Source organism: Canis lupus, chromosome 28 (assembly GCF_011100685.1).
Source record: "Canis lupus familiaris isolate Mischka breed German Shepherd chromosome 28, alternate assembly UU_Cfam_GSD_1.0, whole genome shotgun sequence".
Classification (NCBI taxonomy): Eukaryota; Metazoa; Chordata; class Mammalia; order Carnivora; family Canidae; genus Canis; species Canis lupus.
The window spans coordinates 7,766,355-7,780,573 of record NC_049249.1 but is presented as its reverse complement, the minus strand read 5'-3'; the positions used below and the strand labels follow the sequence as shown (position 1 = coordinate 7,780,573).

General features: G+C 44.5%; 2 long non-coding RNA genes across 4 annotated transcripts in view; both read left to right on the top strand.

Annotated features, from left to right (window-relative positions):
• LOC102155351 overlaps positions 1-14,219 on the top strand; it is a 56,030-nt gene that overhangs the window by 299 nt on the left and 41,512 nt on the right. The gene's annotated exons all lie outside the window — the stretch shown is intronic.
• LOC119866564 lies at positions 847-6,303 on the top strand. Its single transcript, XR_005380433.1, has 2 exons — positions 847-1,184; positions 6,018-6,303. It is a non-coding gene; the product is annotated as an uncharacterized LOC119866564 (long non-coding RNA).

Genomic DNA, 14,219 nt, shown 5'->3' with positions numbered 1-14,219 from the left:
CACTGGGTGTTTATTATATGTTGGCAAATTTAATTTTTAAAAAAATCAAATGGCTTGCCATTTCCCCGAGGCACCTTGTACTCTCCTCCCTGAGCCTGGGCAGGTCTTCTCCCAGCCGAATGCCTCCGCCAACCTGCACTGGTAGAAGCTCTGCCTACCCTTGAAGTTCTGGCCAATACCTCTTAGGCCCCAAAGTGATCTTTCAGTATCAGATGCAAATGTACTAGTACAACCTTCCTGGAGAGAAATGTTAAAAGCCTTAAAAATGTTTGTGCCCTTTGACCCAGTACTTTTACTCCTGAGTATTAACTCCAAGGAAATGATCAGAAAGGCAGCCAAAGGTTCATGTACAAAAATGTATGTGACGATATGTCTTATAATGGTACAAATCAGAAACAATCTAAATGCCCAAATATAAGGAAATGGTTGAATATATGGTAAAATCCCTATATCAGTGCAAGGATGAAAATATATCAATTTTTAAAATTGTGTTACTGACATCGGAAAATGCTGATATGTGAGACACAACCAAAAAAATCATAATACAAATGTATATAAAATAAGTCCCAGAATACATGTGTGCCCATAAAGAGATGCACTAAAATATTAGCAGTGTAAGGAGTTTATGCAAGACTTATATTTGTGCATATTTCAGTAATTTATAAAAATAAATCAACATTGGAGGCTCATGACAATTTTTCTTTCCCTAAAACGAAGAGATCAAGTTTGACAAATGTTGCCATGCTTTGTTATAGCTTCACCTTGTAGCTATAGAGGTGTGGCTTGTTTTTGCGACTGGCTGTAAGCTCCTTTAGGACAGAGGTAACAGCTGTAAGATCACCCCAGGGTGCCCCAGGGCAGCCGGCCTGGATCTGTATCTTGGTCATGTCTCAGACTCATCTGCAACCTGGGAACAATAAAGCTTCCGTCACTGAGTTAAGGTGAGGACGGAATGGAATCGTTTATGTAAAGCACCTCGACATATCTGAGGCCTGGCGGGTATTCAACACTTAGAAGCTTTCGGTATTACATCAGACTGGTAAAAATCTGATGTCCTAGTTCCAAAAGCAGATAAAAGGAGATTCTTTCCCAAGACTCACTAAATAGGAGAAAAGCAAACTAGAAGACTGCCTTCTACTTCCTCAAGACCGAGAAAGAAGAAAGTGAAGGAGGAAGGAAAACAGGTCAGTTCTTCCCTTTCAGGCAGTAGTGTAGAAGCCAGTATGTGTGTGTGGTGGCAGGGACATCTGCATTCTTCCAGTGCTTTCAGACTGCTCCAGGTTGGGGACCACTGGGCCCTCCTCATTATAGGGTTGACAGGTGTCTTCCTAGCTCTCATTCCGAGCAGACAGCTATTCATGAGCTAGACTCCTAACCCTCTGGAGTCCCATCGTACCTACACCCAAATTGCTACTTTCTTAGGACATCACATTATCTCCCTTATAATTAACAGAAGATCTATAGCTTTCAGCTAATTTAGGGGACACTTGTGATGTAAGGGAGACAATTTCACTTAAAGTGAAATTTTCTTGGAGAAAAAATAGTAAGTTCCACAGAAGAGCATTATTCCAGACAAGATTGTTATTTTGAATATTTAACAATCAGTATTGCACTGACACCAGCCAATCAGAACAGATGCTTCACCCCATCAAAATGGAGAATGGCTATTAAAACCTAGACCTGCCATACAGTGTGTGCAGGTTGATTATCAGCCTTCCTTCCAGGGAACCCCAGCAATACACTCTTGCCCAGTGCCTCACTCGAGGAACACAGGCATACCTTGGAGATAGTGTAGGCTTGATGAATACAGCAATAAAGTGAGTCAAATGAATTGTTTTGGTTTCCCAGTGCATCCAAAAGTTAAGTTTACACCATATTGTAACCTATTAAGTATGCAATAGCATTATGTCTAAAACACTAATGTACACATCTTAATTTAAAAATACTTTTGCTTGGGACATCTGGGTAGTTCAGTCGGTTAGGCATCTGACTCTTGATTTCAGCCCTGGTCTTGATCTCAGCTTCATGAGTTCAAGCCCTACACGGGGCTCCATGCTGGGTGTGGACCCTACTTTTAAAAAAAGTAAAAATAAAAATACCTTTGCTAAAAAAAATGCTAACCATCATCTGACCTTTCAGAGTCATAATCTTTTTGGTGGTGGAGCAAAGGGTCTCGCCTTGATGTTCATTGCTGCTGAATGATCAGGGTGGTAGCTGCTGAAGGTTGGGGTGGCTGTGGCAGTTTCTTAAAATACGACAATAATGAAGTTTGCTGCACTGTCTTCCTCTCATGAACGATTTCTCTGTAGCATGCAATGCTATTTGACAGCATTTTACCCAAGGTAGAACTTCTTTCAAAATTGGAGTCAATCCTCTCAAACTCTGCCTCTGCTTTATCAGTTAAGTTTGTGTAATATTCTAAATCTTTTGTTGACATTTAAACAATCTTCATGGCATCTTCACCAGGAATAGATTCCACCTCAAGAAATTGCTTTCTTTGCTCATCCATGAGAAGCAACTTCTCATCCCTGACAGTGTTATCACACGATTGCTGCAATTTGGTCACATCTTCAGGCTCTACTTTCAATTCTAGTTCTCTTGCTCTTTCTACTACATCTGCAGTTACTTCCTCCACAGAAGATTTGAACTCCTCAAAGTCATCCCTGAGTGTTGGAATCAACTTCTTCCAAACTCCTATAAACGTTGCTATCTTGACCTCTTTCCATGAACTATGACTTAATGGCATGTAAAATGGTGAATCCTTTCTGGAAAGTTTTCAATTTATTTTGCCCAGATCCAGCAGAGAAATCATTATGTATGGCAGCCGTAGCCTTACAAAGTGTATTTCTTAAATAATAAGAATTGAAAGTCGAAATGACTTCTTGATTTATGGGCTACAGAATGGATATGGTGTTACCAGGCATGAAAACAGCATTAATCTCATGCATCTCCATCACAGCTCTTAGGTGATCGGCTCTACTGTCAAAGGGCAGTGATGTTTTTGAAGGAATCATTTTCCTGAGCAGTAGGTCTCAACAGTAGGCTTAAAACATTCAGTAAACCCTTATGTAAACAGATGTGCATGTCATCCAGGTTTTGTTGTTCCATTTATAGAGCACAGGCAGAGTAGGTTTAGCATAATTCTTAAAAGCTTTAGGATTTGTGGCATAGTAAATTGGCATTGACTTCAACTTAAGTCACCAGCCACGTTAGCCCCTACCAAGCGAGTCAGCTTCTCCTTTGAGGCCAGGCATTGACTTCACTCTAGTTATGAAAGTCCTAGATGTCAACTTCTTCCAATGTAAGACTATTCCCTCCACATGGAAAAATCTGAAATCTGCTGTTGAGTGTAGCTACCTTCGTTATCTTAGCTAGATCTTCTGGATAACTCACTGCACTTCTACATCAACACTTGCTACTTTGCTTTTATGTTATGGAGTTTGCTTCTTTCCTTAAACCTCACGATCCAACCTCTGCTAGCTTCAGACTTTTCTTTTGCAGGTTCTTCACCTCTCCCAGCCTTCACAGAGTTGAAGAAAATTAGGGCCTTGCTCTGGATTAGGCTTTAGCTTAAGGAAATGTTATGACTGGTTGGCTCCTCTATCCAGACCACTAGAACTTTCTCCATACCAGCAATAAGGCTGTTCTATTTTTTTTTTTTAAGATTTCATTTATTTATTCACGAGAGACAGAGAAAGAGAGAGAGAGAGAGAGAGAGAGAGAAAGAGAGAGGCAGAGACACAGGCAGAGGGAGAAGCAGGCTCCATGCAGGGAGCCCGATGTAGGACTCGATCTCAGGACTCCAGGATCACACCCTGGGCTGAAGGCAGCACTAAACCGCTGAGCCACCCGGGCTGCCCTGCTCTGCTTTCTTATCATGCATTTACTGGAGTAGCACTTTTAATTTCCTTCAAGAGCTTTTCTTTTGCATTGACAACATGGCTAACTGGCTCGAGAGGCCTAGCCTTCAGCCTCTCTCAGCTTTCAACATGTTCTCTGCACTATTCTTAATCGTTTTCTAGCTGTTGATTTGGAATGAGAGATGTTTGACTCTTCCTTCCACCTGGAAGCCACTGTAAGGTTATTAACTGGCCTGATTTCACAGGGGGCAGGGAGGCCTGAGGAGAGGGAGAGAGATGGGGCAACAGCCAGTCGGTGGAGCAATCGGAACACATGCATTTATTAAGTTTGCTGTCTTATATGGGCACAGTTCATGGCACCCCAAAACGGTTATAGTAGTAACATCAAAGAGAGCTGATCACAAATCACCATAAGAAATATAATAATAAAAATGAAAAAGTTTTAAATTACCAAAATGCGATTACACAAAGTGAGCAAATGCAGTTGGAAAAATGGTGCCAATAGACTTGCTCGACTCAAGGTTGCCACAAACCTGCAGTTCGTAAAAAACGCAACACCCACGAAGTGCAATAAAGTGAAACGCAGTAAGATGAAGTTTGCCTATAGTTGCTGAGTAGATAAATGAATGGCTGTAAGGAAAGTCTTTTCCTCCTTTGCCTTCAGCAGACCTAACTGGAACGCGCTAGCGTGGTTCCTTTGAGTAAGTGGTTGTGGAGCTCTATTAGGAATGAAATAATTCCCAGAGAGAGTATTAAGCTGGCTTTCTGGGTAGCACCCCTCCCCCTCCTCCCATCCCCCCAGAAAATGCTTCATCTTGTCAAAAGATAATGGTCCCTCATTTGAGGTTGTTAGCCGCCTGGTGACCTATAAATGATAGCTAAAAGCTGGAACTAATCACAGTCCAGTCAGATTGTCGCTTCGCTGTGAATTAAATACCACTTAGTCCTAACTGATTCTAGCAAGTGCCACCATTACCGTCAGAGGCTTCATTAGGAAAATAAATCTCCATCAATGTCTTGGGGGTGACAGGGAACTGCAAATACGGACAGGCTAACATTTGATTTTGTTTTGTTCTTCCTTCTCATTTTAGGGCTAGAAAAAAAAAATATATATATATATATGTCACAATTAGACCTGCGTGTTGCCTCAAAGAGCTATTTAGAAGGTGGATCAGGTTCTGAAGGCCATTTTGGAAAGGGAGCGGAGGGTGAGCTGAGCAGTCTGGTTCCCCAGCTGCGGGCCAAGTGGCGGCTCTTTGCCCCTCGGAGTTCACCCCGGCTCAGAGGATTGTTTGTCCAAAGACTGGAGCTGACTCGTTTCACCACTGTTGAGCAGATGTTCTTACAAATACGAGTAGAAGGCAAGGGTGCTTTCCAGAAACTGCTGTTCAGTTCAGAGAAAGTACAACCCGACAGCCATATGGGGAACCAACAGTGACAGTGATTTCAAAGTTTGAAAACCTTCTGCAGTTTAAATATTTCAGGCTAAATAGGTTTCTTTGTGAGGCCCAGACCATATGCACGTAGCCTCCCAGAGCGGATGAGAATTCCATTCCAAAGAATGCTTTTCGGAGTCCACTCGATGTGGAATTAGTTCCTAATAGGGTGGATGTTGTAAATAGATTAAGCACCGCCATCTTCGCAGCCGCTTCTGTGTTTGTTCAGCGTTGAATGGCAACTCCCTAATCTTTCTTAGGTTAAACATAATGGTGTCCCAAGGAAGATCAAAGGAACACTGCTTTTCCCTTGGATATACATCCCCGAAATGAAATGCCAGAGTTCATGAAGTTCAAGAAAAACACACGAGAAACGTGTAACACGGACTAACTGCAAGACCTAACGAGTCAGGGAACGTGATGAAAAACACAGGCCCGCCCTGCGTATAGGCAAGCTCGGGACTTCAGGGGCGCAACTTCGCAGGGAACACAGACTCCAGATTTTTACTATCTAAATAAACTTAACGGGAAAGAAAAATTATAATTTTTTGAGTCACTCCAGTAAATTGAATGCTTCTCCGGGCAACCTGATTTTGCCAAAGTTTATCTCAGCTTCTTAAAAAGGCCCATTCAGCCCTTGACTAATATTAATGTGCTACTTCCATGTGTTTTCACAAAATCCTACAGCCAAACCCGTAATCCTCTCCCCGTCATATTTCAGCTAGTCCTGCCCCAGTAATTATCAGGAAGAGGACCAGGAATATCCAGCTGGATCCCGACGCGGCACGGCAGCCTCTCAGAAGGGGTTTCGCTTGGGTCAACGGGATAAACAAAATGAATGGCTGGAATCCTGTCTTCGAGGCGGCGAGGGCGTGGGGCTGGGGGTTCCAGACGTCTGGAAGCCTGTGAGCTCAGCCGGGTCGGTCACAGCGTAAGGCTGTGTCTCTGGGTCTCCCGTCTTCAGCCTCTTTCCCTTCCTTTGTGAAAGTAAATGCTGAGTTAGATGAGCCTGTCTGTCCCAGCATTGTTTATGGTTCCACTTCTCTGTGGCTTGGTTTCCTCACCTGTAAAGCCGGGACAATAATCCTCGCGCAATGATTACGAACATGACATTATTTAAAATATGCTGAAGTGCTGGCGACAAAGCGAGCGTGCAATGTGTTTGAGTTAGTGTCTTAATCATCGCCATCATCACCACGGGACAAGAACAGCCCAACAGATAATGGGCCCAAGGGTTTCGTCCATGTTCTGCTTTTGAAAAATGTAGCCTGAGAAAGGATGTGATCACTGCTACCCCAAATGATGATTTCCCAAGTTCTTTTTTTTGTTTTAAGATTTTATTTATTTATTTGACAGAGAGAGGGAGAGAGAGCATGCACAAGCAGAGGGAAGAGCAGGCAAAGGGAGGGGGAGAAGCAGGCTCCCCGCTGAGCACGGAGCCCAACGCAGGACTTGGTCCCAGGACCCTGGGATCACGACCTGAGCCGAAGGCAGACGCTTAACCAACTGAGCCACCCGGTCGCCCCTGCCCCCAGGTTCTAACTGCAAGTTCCTAAGTAGAGAAAGCAGGCAAAAATGCTAAAAGAATAAGCCAGCCCCCACCCCCCAACATATTCAACAGACTTACCCTATGGCCCAGCAACTCCACTTCTGTGTATATACCCCCAAAGAACTGAGAGCAGAGACTCAAACCGATTTGTACAGCCGAGTGCGTAGGGGCAGTGTGCCCAACAGCCCGTGCCCATCGGAAGGTGAATGGGTAGAGCACGCGTGGCACAGGCACAGCGAAATATCATCCAGCCTTCACGAGGAAAGAACTCGTGACACGTGCGGCAGCTTGGGTGATGGACACATGATGCTTGAGACACGTAATGGAAACGTGGTGCCAGGTGAAATACTCCAGACACAGAGCAGATACCGCCTGATGCCACCTTCACTGGGCACCCAGAGCATCAGACTCCTAAGACAGAAGGAGACTGGTGGCTGCCAGCGGCGGGGGTTGTGTGTGGGGGGGTGTTCTTGTTTAATGCAGACGGCTTCAGCTTTGCAAGATGAAAAGGCTCCGTGAGAACGGTGATCACGCCGTAGCAAGGCCAACGTGCTTGGTGCCACCGAGACACGTAACCGAGGCGCGCTAAGCTTATGTTATGCGTATCTCACCGCGAAACAATGGGCAGAGAATGCGAGGTCCTTCAGACAGACCCTGCCCTGATCTCAGCGGACCTGACTCTTCTCCTACTTCCGGTGGACCCAAGAGGCAGGAATACTTGCTGACTGACCACGGGGTGAATCCCGTCTCATGACCAAAATAGGATCACAGAAGGGTCTTCTGAGAGCTAAATCCAGCACCTGCAGATAGGACTTGTTTGGCTCGAACTGCCTTTTTGGAATTAGGTGTCCATTTTACAAATTAGAAAAATTTATATTAAAAAATAATGGTTTGAGCTTTTCTTAACAAATTATAAGTTCTGTTAATGCTTCACAGTGGGGGGAAAAACAAAAACCTCAACTGGAAGCCCCCAGGCTGGGTAGCTCTCTTGCCCGGTCTCCCCCAACACAGCCACGCCCCTGCCCTGCTCCACCCTGGACTTCAGCTCCTCCCTCCCTCCTGCATCCTCCTCACCCTCCCCAGCTGCCCCAAGTCAGCCACAACCCGCCTGAGGTTCCAGGGAAGTACAATTAGTAGCTTTCAAACAGACCTGTCAGAAAAGAACATGTGAACAGCCAACATGGAAAGAAACTCACTCTCATTAATAAGGAGGAAAATACAAAGTAAACCGTAATGAGGTATCCTATCCTACCCCCACCCCCAATGGGTAAAAAATTTAAAGTCTGGTACCACAGACTTATGAGGGTTTGAACAACATACATTTTTACGCAGCTGGTGGGAGTCTAAATTGGTTGAAACCACTGTGGAAAACCATGTGGCATTATCTGCTAACGGTGGCATTCCCTGCTCTGTGAGGCAGTGACTCCGCTCCTCAGTTTGTGCCCTAAGAGAAACATCAACACTTGGGCACCTGAAGATGATACAAGAATGTGTGAAATTGCAGAACCCGGGAGAGACCTCCAGGTCCATTAACAGCAATTGCATAACACGGAGAGGTGTAGTTCTGTAACAGCACACTGTAAAGCCCTGAATGAATGAATTGGGAATGAATCATAGCCACACGCCGACATGCTCAGTAACAATGTTGAGTGGGAGAACAAGTCAGGGAAGAATACCTACAGCATTCTTTCTTTTATATACAATTTAAAAACGTGACACCAAACATATTGTTAAGTGGGCAGAGACACAGTAGATCTACAAAAACAAGCCAAGGGTTGACAGCCTTGGGAGATGGAGATCTTTGGGAAGGGAAGGAGGAGATGGGACAGGGAGGGGTTCCCCGAGGGGTTCAAAAATAATGGTAAATGTTTCTTTCAACTGGGTGGTGGATACAGGAATGCCCATTCATTGAATCATTAATTATATTGAGTATGTCCTATAAAGATACTCTTTTGGAGCCAATATGTAATTTTTCAAAAAATTTCAAAGTTTCTTCTCCCAAAATGATCGGGTCATTGTGCAGTCTGCTGAGGTTAAACATGAAGAACAGCTCTTTGAGGCACTCAATTCATGGCGAAGCAGATCTGTGAACAAACATGCAGTAAGTCTTGTAAAAGTTGTTCATCATGGTCATTCAAAACCTCAGGCAGAGTGAAAGTCAGAAAAGTGTCAGAGTCTGAGGCGCCTGGTTGGCTTAGTAGGTGGAGCGTGTGAGTCTTGATCTTGGGGTTGTGGGTTTGAGCCCCATGCTGGGTGTAGAGATTACTTAAAAATTGTTTTTTAAATCTTAAAAAAAAATCTTAAAAAAAAAAAGTGTCAGAATCTAGTCAGGAAATGGAGTCTACATCAGGGATTTCAGTAGAGGTACCACCCCTAGGAAGACAGGAACAGAGGAGGCAGGACACTGCCCCAGAGCAACAGGGGCCTCAGAGGAAATGCAGTCACTGCCAACATCACTGCCCAAAGCAGAGCAAGAGAGGGCGGAGTGCCCTGTCTCTTGATTCCCCCTGCCCTCAGCCTCCCAGAAAGGCCTTCCCAGGGCCAGATGTAACCTGAGAAACAAGAGTTGACATAGTTTGGCCCCTTGCACACAGCAAGGGTGGGGAATGGAGCTTAGGGTAGCCAGGGAGGACAGGGAGAGCCACAGAGAAGCCACAGCCGCCAGCTACTCTGCATGGATTCTCTTATTTAATCTTTGCAATGATTCAGTGGGTAAGTTACATGTTGCTCCTCTTCTACATAAGAGTAAGGTTCAGAGAGGTTAAGTAATTGGCCCCAGATCATCAAGCAGTTTAGTGGTGGAGTCGGGATTGAGACTTGGACAATCTGAGTCCAGAGCCACTCCTGCTGATTCTACTTCTTCATATACTCCTTTCGTTAATGAAATCAAACTAGGAAATCAAAAACTTGAGGGTTAAATTCAACTATTTAATGACTGACTTTATGCCCACGCGGCCACATTTTTACTGTAATTTTCATTCAGTTCTGTTTATCAATCCTGTACCACATTTGTCTCAGGCAATGAGAGGAGGGCTTCCAGAGTAAAACCAGTGGACCTTCCTAATTAGCCTCACTAATTCCATGTGTGCCTCAGTGAGCCTCCACTCCTGGCTCCCACCGGCTCCCAGTGAGTGTAGTGAAGACCCTGGGCAGGCACTCACATCAGCGCTGGAGGGAGATCCTGGAGGGAAGGCTGCAGATGGGAAATCCCAGGGACGCTTTCCCCTTCCGCCTATACCCTGTAGCCGAGAAGGCCCGAGTACGCCCCCTAGGAATTTCCTCCTTTTTTCTCATTGCTTTTAGGATTTTAAAGTTGACACATATTCATTATAGAAGCATTAGAAAATGCAAAAAAAAAAAAAGAAAAAAAGAAAAAAAGAAAAATGAAAAATTTAAATATCTATAATGTCATGATTATGAGAGAACTACTGTTAATATTTTGTAATACTTCCTTCTAGTCTTTTTTTAAATATAAAATTAGGATCCCAGCCCCAGAACTTCCCTGCCCTTGCCTTTACAAGTCTCTAATTTTAGAGTTTGCTCTTCTTCCCTCTTTTAAAATTATGTTTCTTAAACACCTTTCCACATTGTGGAAAAAACCTAATTTATAACAGCCATTTAAAATTCCACCATACACATCAACTATAATTGAACTAACACCCTATCATTGGACATGTGTTGTTTCCAATTCTTTGCTATTTTAAGTAATGCTGCTTTAAACATCCATGCACCGGGTTCTTTGCCTGCATTCTGGGGCTGCCCAGTCTATTAAGCTGTTAACATGAGAAAGGCAAGATAATGTTTGTCCTGTTCACCCAACCTAGTATATGACATGGAGCTGCCATCGCTGAATGAGTACATGAATGGTTGGATGAATGAATGAATGAGTTTCTCATTAGTTCTTTAAGTAAATCCCTAGAAGAAGATAGAGTCTTCTTGAGGTTAAAACAAGGGTAAGAGAAGAAAAAAAAAAAAAAAAACCATACGTCAATTCTAAGAGTCAATGTGGTTGCTCTTACTTAGCTATAAAAAAGTGACTTGGAATCTCCAGGAAGCTAAGGTGAAGGGAAAAATATCATATGGCTCTTTTTGGCTGGTTGGTAAAAACATACCAGATCTTCAGAAAAAGCAAAGTTATTTCTTAAACCAAAAGGTGATAAAAAACATCTCAGCAGGATCTTCATACAGCTCCTAACATTTGCTAGGTCCACTATAAATGTTAGCTGGTACTGTTGTTGTTATTTGTAAAGTACAAAAATACCTTTTGTAACAGCTTTTAATAAAAGCCAGCGCGGGAGAGGAAAGCACATTCCTTTGAAGGACTAAGTTTTTACGGTTGTCACATGTAACGATAGAGAAGAGTGCAGCTTTTACATTCTTTTCCAAGTATTTTTCCTATGTACCAGTTGTTTGATCACCGGCTGGATGGTGATGCTCTCTGGGGATCCTGGGCACGCAGACTGGGCACGCACCGTCCCTGTGAGTCCTGTACACAGACGAAGGCACCCAGGAGTCCCTTCTGCTAGTTGGGAGCCACATCTTCTCAGCACAGGAATGGGTCCAGGCCAACGCCATGGTCATGTGCTCTGTTGGTCTCTCACAGTCTTACCTGTTTCAGACATTTTCTCTCACAAAGGATGCCACCGTCAGCACCCTCTTTATCACTCCAGACTTGGCTGCACGCCCGGCCCCTGCGGCCTGCGAAGGCTGGCATACTCAGAGCCCAGGATGGCATACAAATAATAACAATGGTGATAATACTTCCTTCCCATAGTCTTGACCTCAGAGTAGAGAGATGCCAGTGCTGGGGACACAAGGAAACTATAGGATATCTCTGCAGCATCTGCAGGAGGATGGGTGCCACTAGGCATGTGAGAAGGCCCCAAAGAGGGCACTTGCTTGCCTACACCACGTCCAAGCCCCCAGGATGGACATTTCAGGGGGGTCTCCAAGGCCTCTGGGGGCCATCGCCACCTGGTTTAGGGTGTCTCTCTTCTCCCTTTTCCCTTTCTAGCTCTTTCCAACATTCTCCTTCCCTCTCTGCATCTCTCGTCTCTCCATGTAGGTCTTTCACCGCTGCGCTCAGAGCTAAGAGCTGTCAGCCAACAGGACCAAGCCCCTGTCTTCCTGTCTCTGCCTGTGCCTGGCCCACAGGAAACGCTCCTTACCAAGTCCTTGAATCAACTGGAAAGGACAGCTGTGCTGAGTTCAGTCACCCCATGCGACACTGCCTCTGTATGGAGGAATGATACATGGGCATGTGGCAGACTCTTACCCCAAGGACCTTAGTACAGGGAAATAGACTGAAAGCCTGGGGTTACCTGCAAGTTTGAAGCTTGGTGGAAATCTTGTTTTAATTTACACATTTATTCTAATTTGTGTATTCCATTTCACAATCTTTTAATTTTAATCAGATTTTGGGGCTTTGTCTAGTACAACATCAGATGCAAATTGCCTATAAATTTTCATCAAACAAGGAAAACTTATCTGGGGTAGTCCAACTCAAGATATAGGCCATGTGGAGTACGTGATACTCTCTGCAGGTCCCTTCCATCCCCTGGAACCTCCAAGAGAGAGGTTACCAATCTCGCCTCTCAAACCCCCAGCTGCCAATGAGCTGCTTCTCACATGCGTTCTGGGTCAAGTGTTCCAGGATAAGGAGCAAAGAAACATATGGATGAATGGATTTAATAATGATTGTGGTTTATACCTCAGCAGTGCTGGGAGGCCAGTCCATATAAAATAAAATGATAAATAACTAGTTAAATTGTTAATCCACACACACATACACTCATCACCTTTGTCTATCTTTATTACAATTATCTTTATTATCTTTAGTCCGTGTCTTTCCTGTGGCTTTGCAACCTCGCTGCACGCATACCGAGGAATACTTTCCCCTAGTCGAACAGATCTTTACATTCTCCTAGTCTAGCAGAGTCCTGGTGCATAGTTGGTGCACAGAGATACATAAAATCCCCACACTCAATAGCTCTGACCAACTCTCTCGGTGCTCAGTGTCTTGTCGGGGAAGCAAAACACATAAACAAACCATTAAAGCACGATGTGACTGGATGTCCAGAGCCAGACTGGCTGGGGTCAAGTCCTGGTTCTCTCTTCCCCTTTACTAGCTAAGTACAAGTCATGCAGCCATTCTGAGTCTCAATTTCCTCTCTCTGCTGTATAGATGGTAATAATAGCCCAGGCATTAAGAAGTTTTTTTGATAATACAGCACTTAGCACAGTGCCTAGAATTCAATAAATGTGAGCTATTATAATTATGATGACGATGCTTTCAACAGAGGAATATAAACAGATTAAGCATGCATCCGGAAATGTAGCCTAGTGCTTTGCAAAGGAGAATATTCCATCAGAGAATCAGCCAAGATTTCTTTGAGAGAAATGGAAGAAGGGTGCAAAGGCCGCGTAGGTCACTTCTCCTGTGTTTCGAACACTGTCCACAAGATGGCAGCAGCAGCCTCACGTTCTCCCTTGGCCCAGGAGGCATTCCGTTCAGCCTACATTCCACGGAACCCCGCCCCAGACAGGCATCTCTGGGACATATTTTCAGTGGAAGGTGACCAGCACCGCAACTAAAGGATGCCCTTCCTTCTGGAATGCTATAGAAGTCTGACTAGACAGACAACGATGCTCTGTCCTTGGGAAAAATCTGGAAACCACCCATCCATCCATTTACTCGTTCATTCCTTCAACAAATATGTAGAGACCCCACAACATCCTAGCCATTGTGCAAAGGAAGACAGCAGAGAAGGCCTCACTCTCATGACCTTCTGGTCACGTCACACACAAATCAGACAGGGGTAGACCATAGGAAGATGTCTCCCATCAAACCTAAAACGACAAGCCAGCGGAGTGTGGTAATACACCAGTGAAAGTCAAGCAAAGAAAAACACGCGATAGGAAGTCCATGTTGACTCTGCTTTGTATGCTGACAAGAGGAAGAGGGAATTTGAAGTCACAGAAGTTGGTAGAATTAAATCATGATTGGGGGTTTTGCTCCCTGTGAAATTACTTATGTTCTTTTTCTACCCCCTCCTTGAAACTAGAAATCTGGGCCGGGCTAATGGAAGCTGTCACCTGGAATGTCTGGGGCAGTTGTACAAGGTTACATTCCAGGCTCCAAGCAAAAAAATGCCAGCAATTTGCCTTTTGTCAACTGCAAATTAAAGTAATTTCCATGCAGAGGGTTTCTCCTGCTGGCAGTGAGCACCCCAAAACACCAGGCTGTTTGCAGCAAGCCTTTACCTGGCCACCCTGCCAGGACACTCCCAGCTGAGGGTGAAGACGCCTGGGGTTGTAATCAGGGGATGGTGTGCTTGGCTCTTCTTTTCACTGCAGCACCAAACCCAGTGAGCA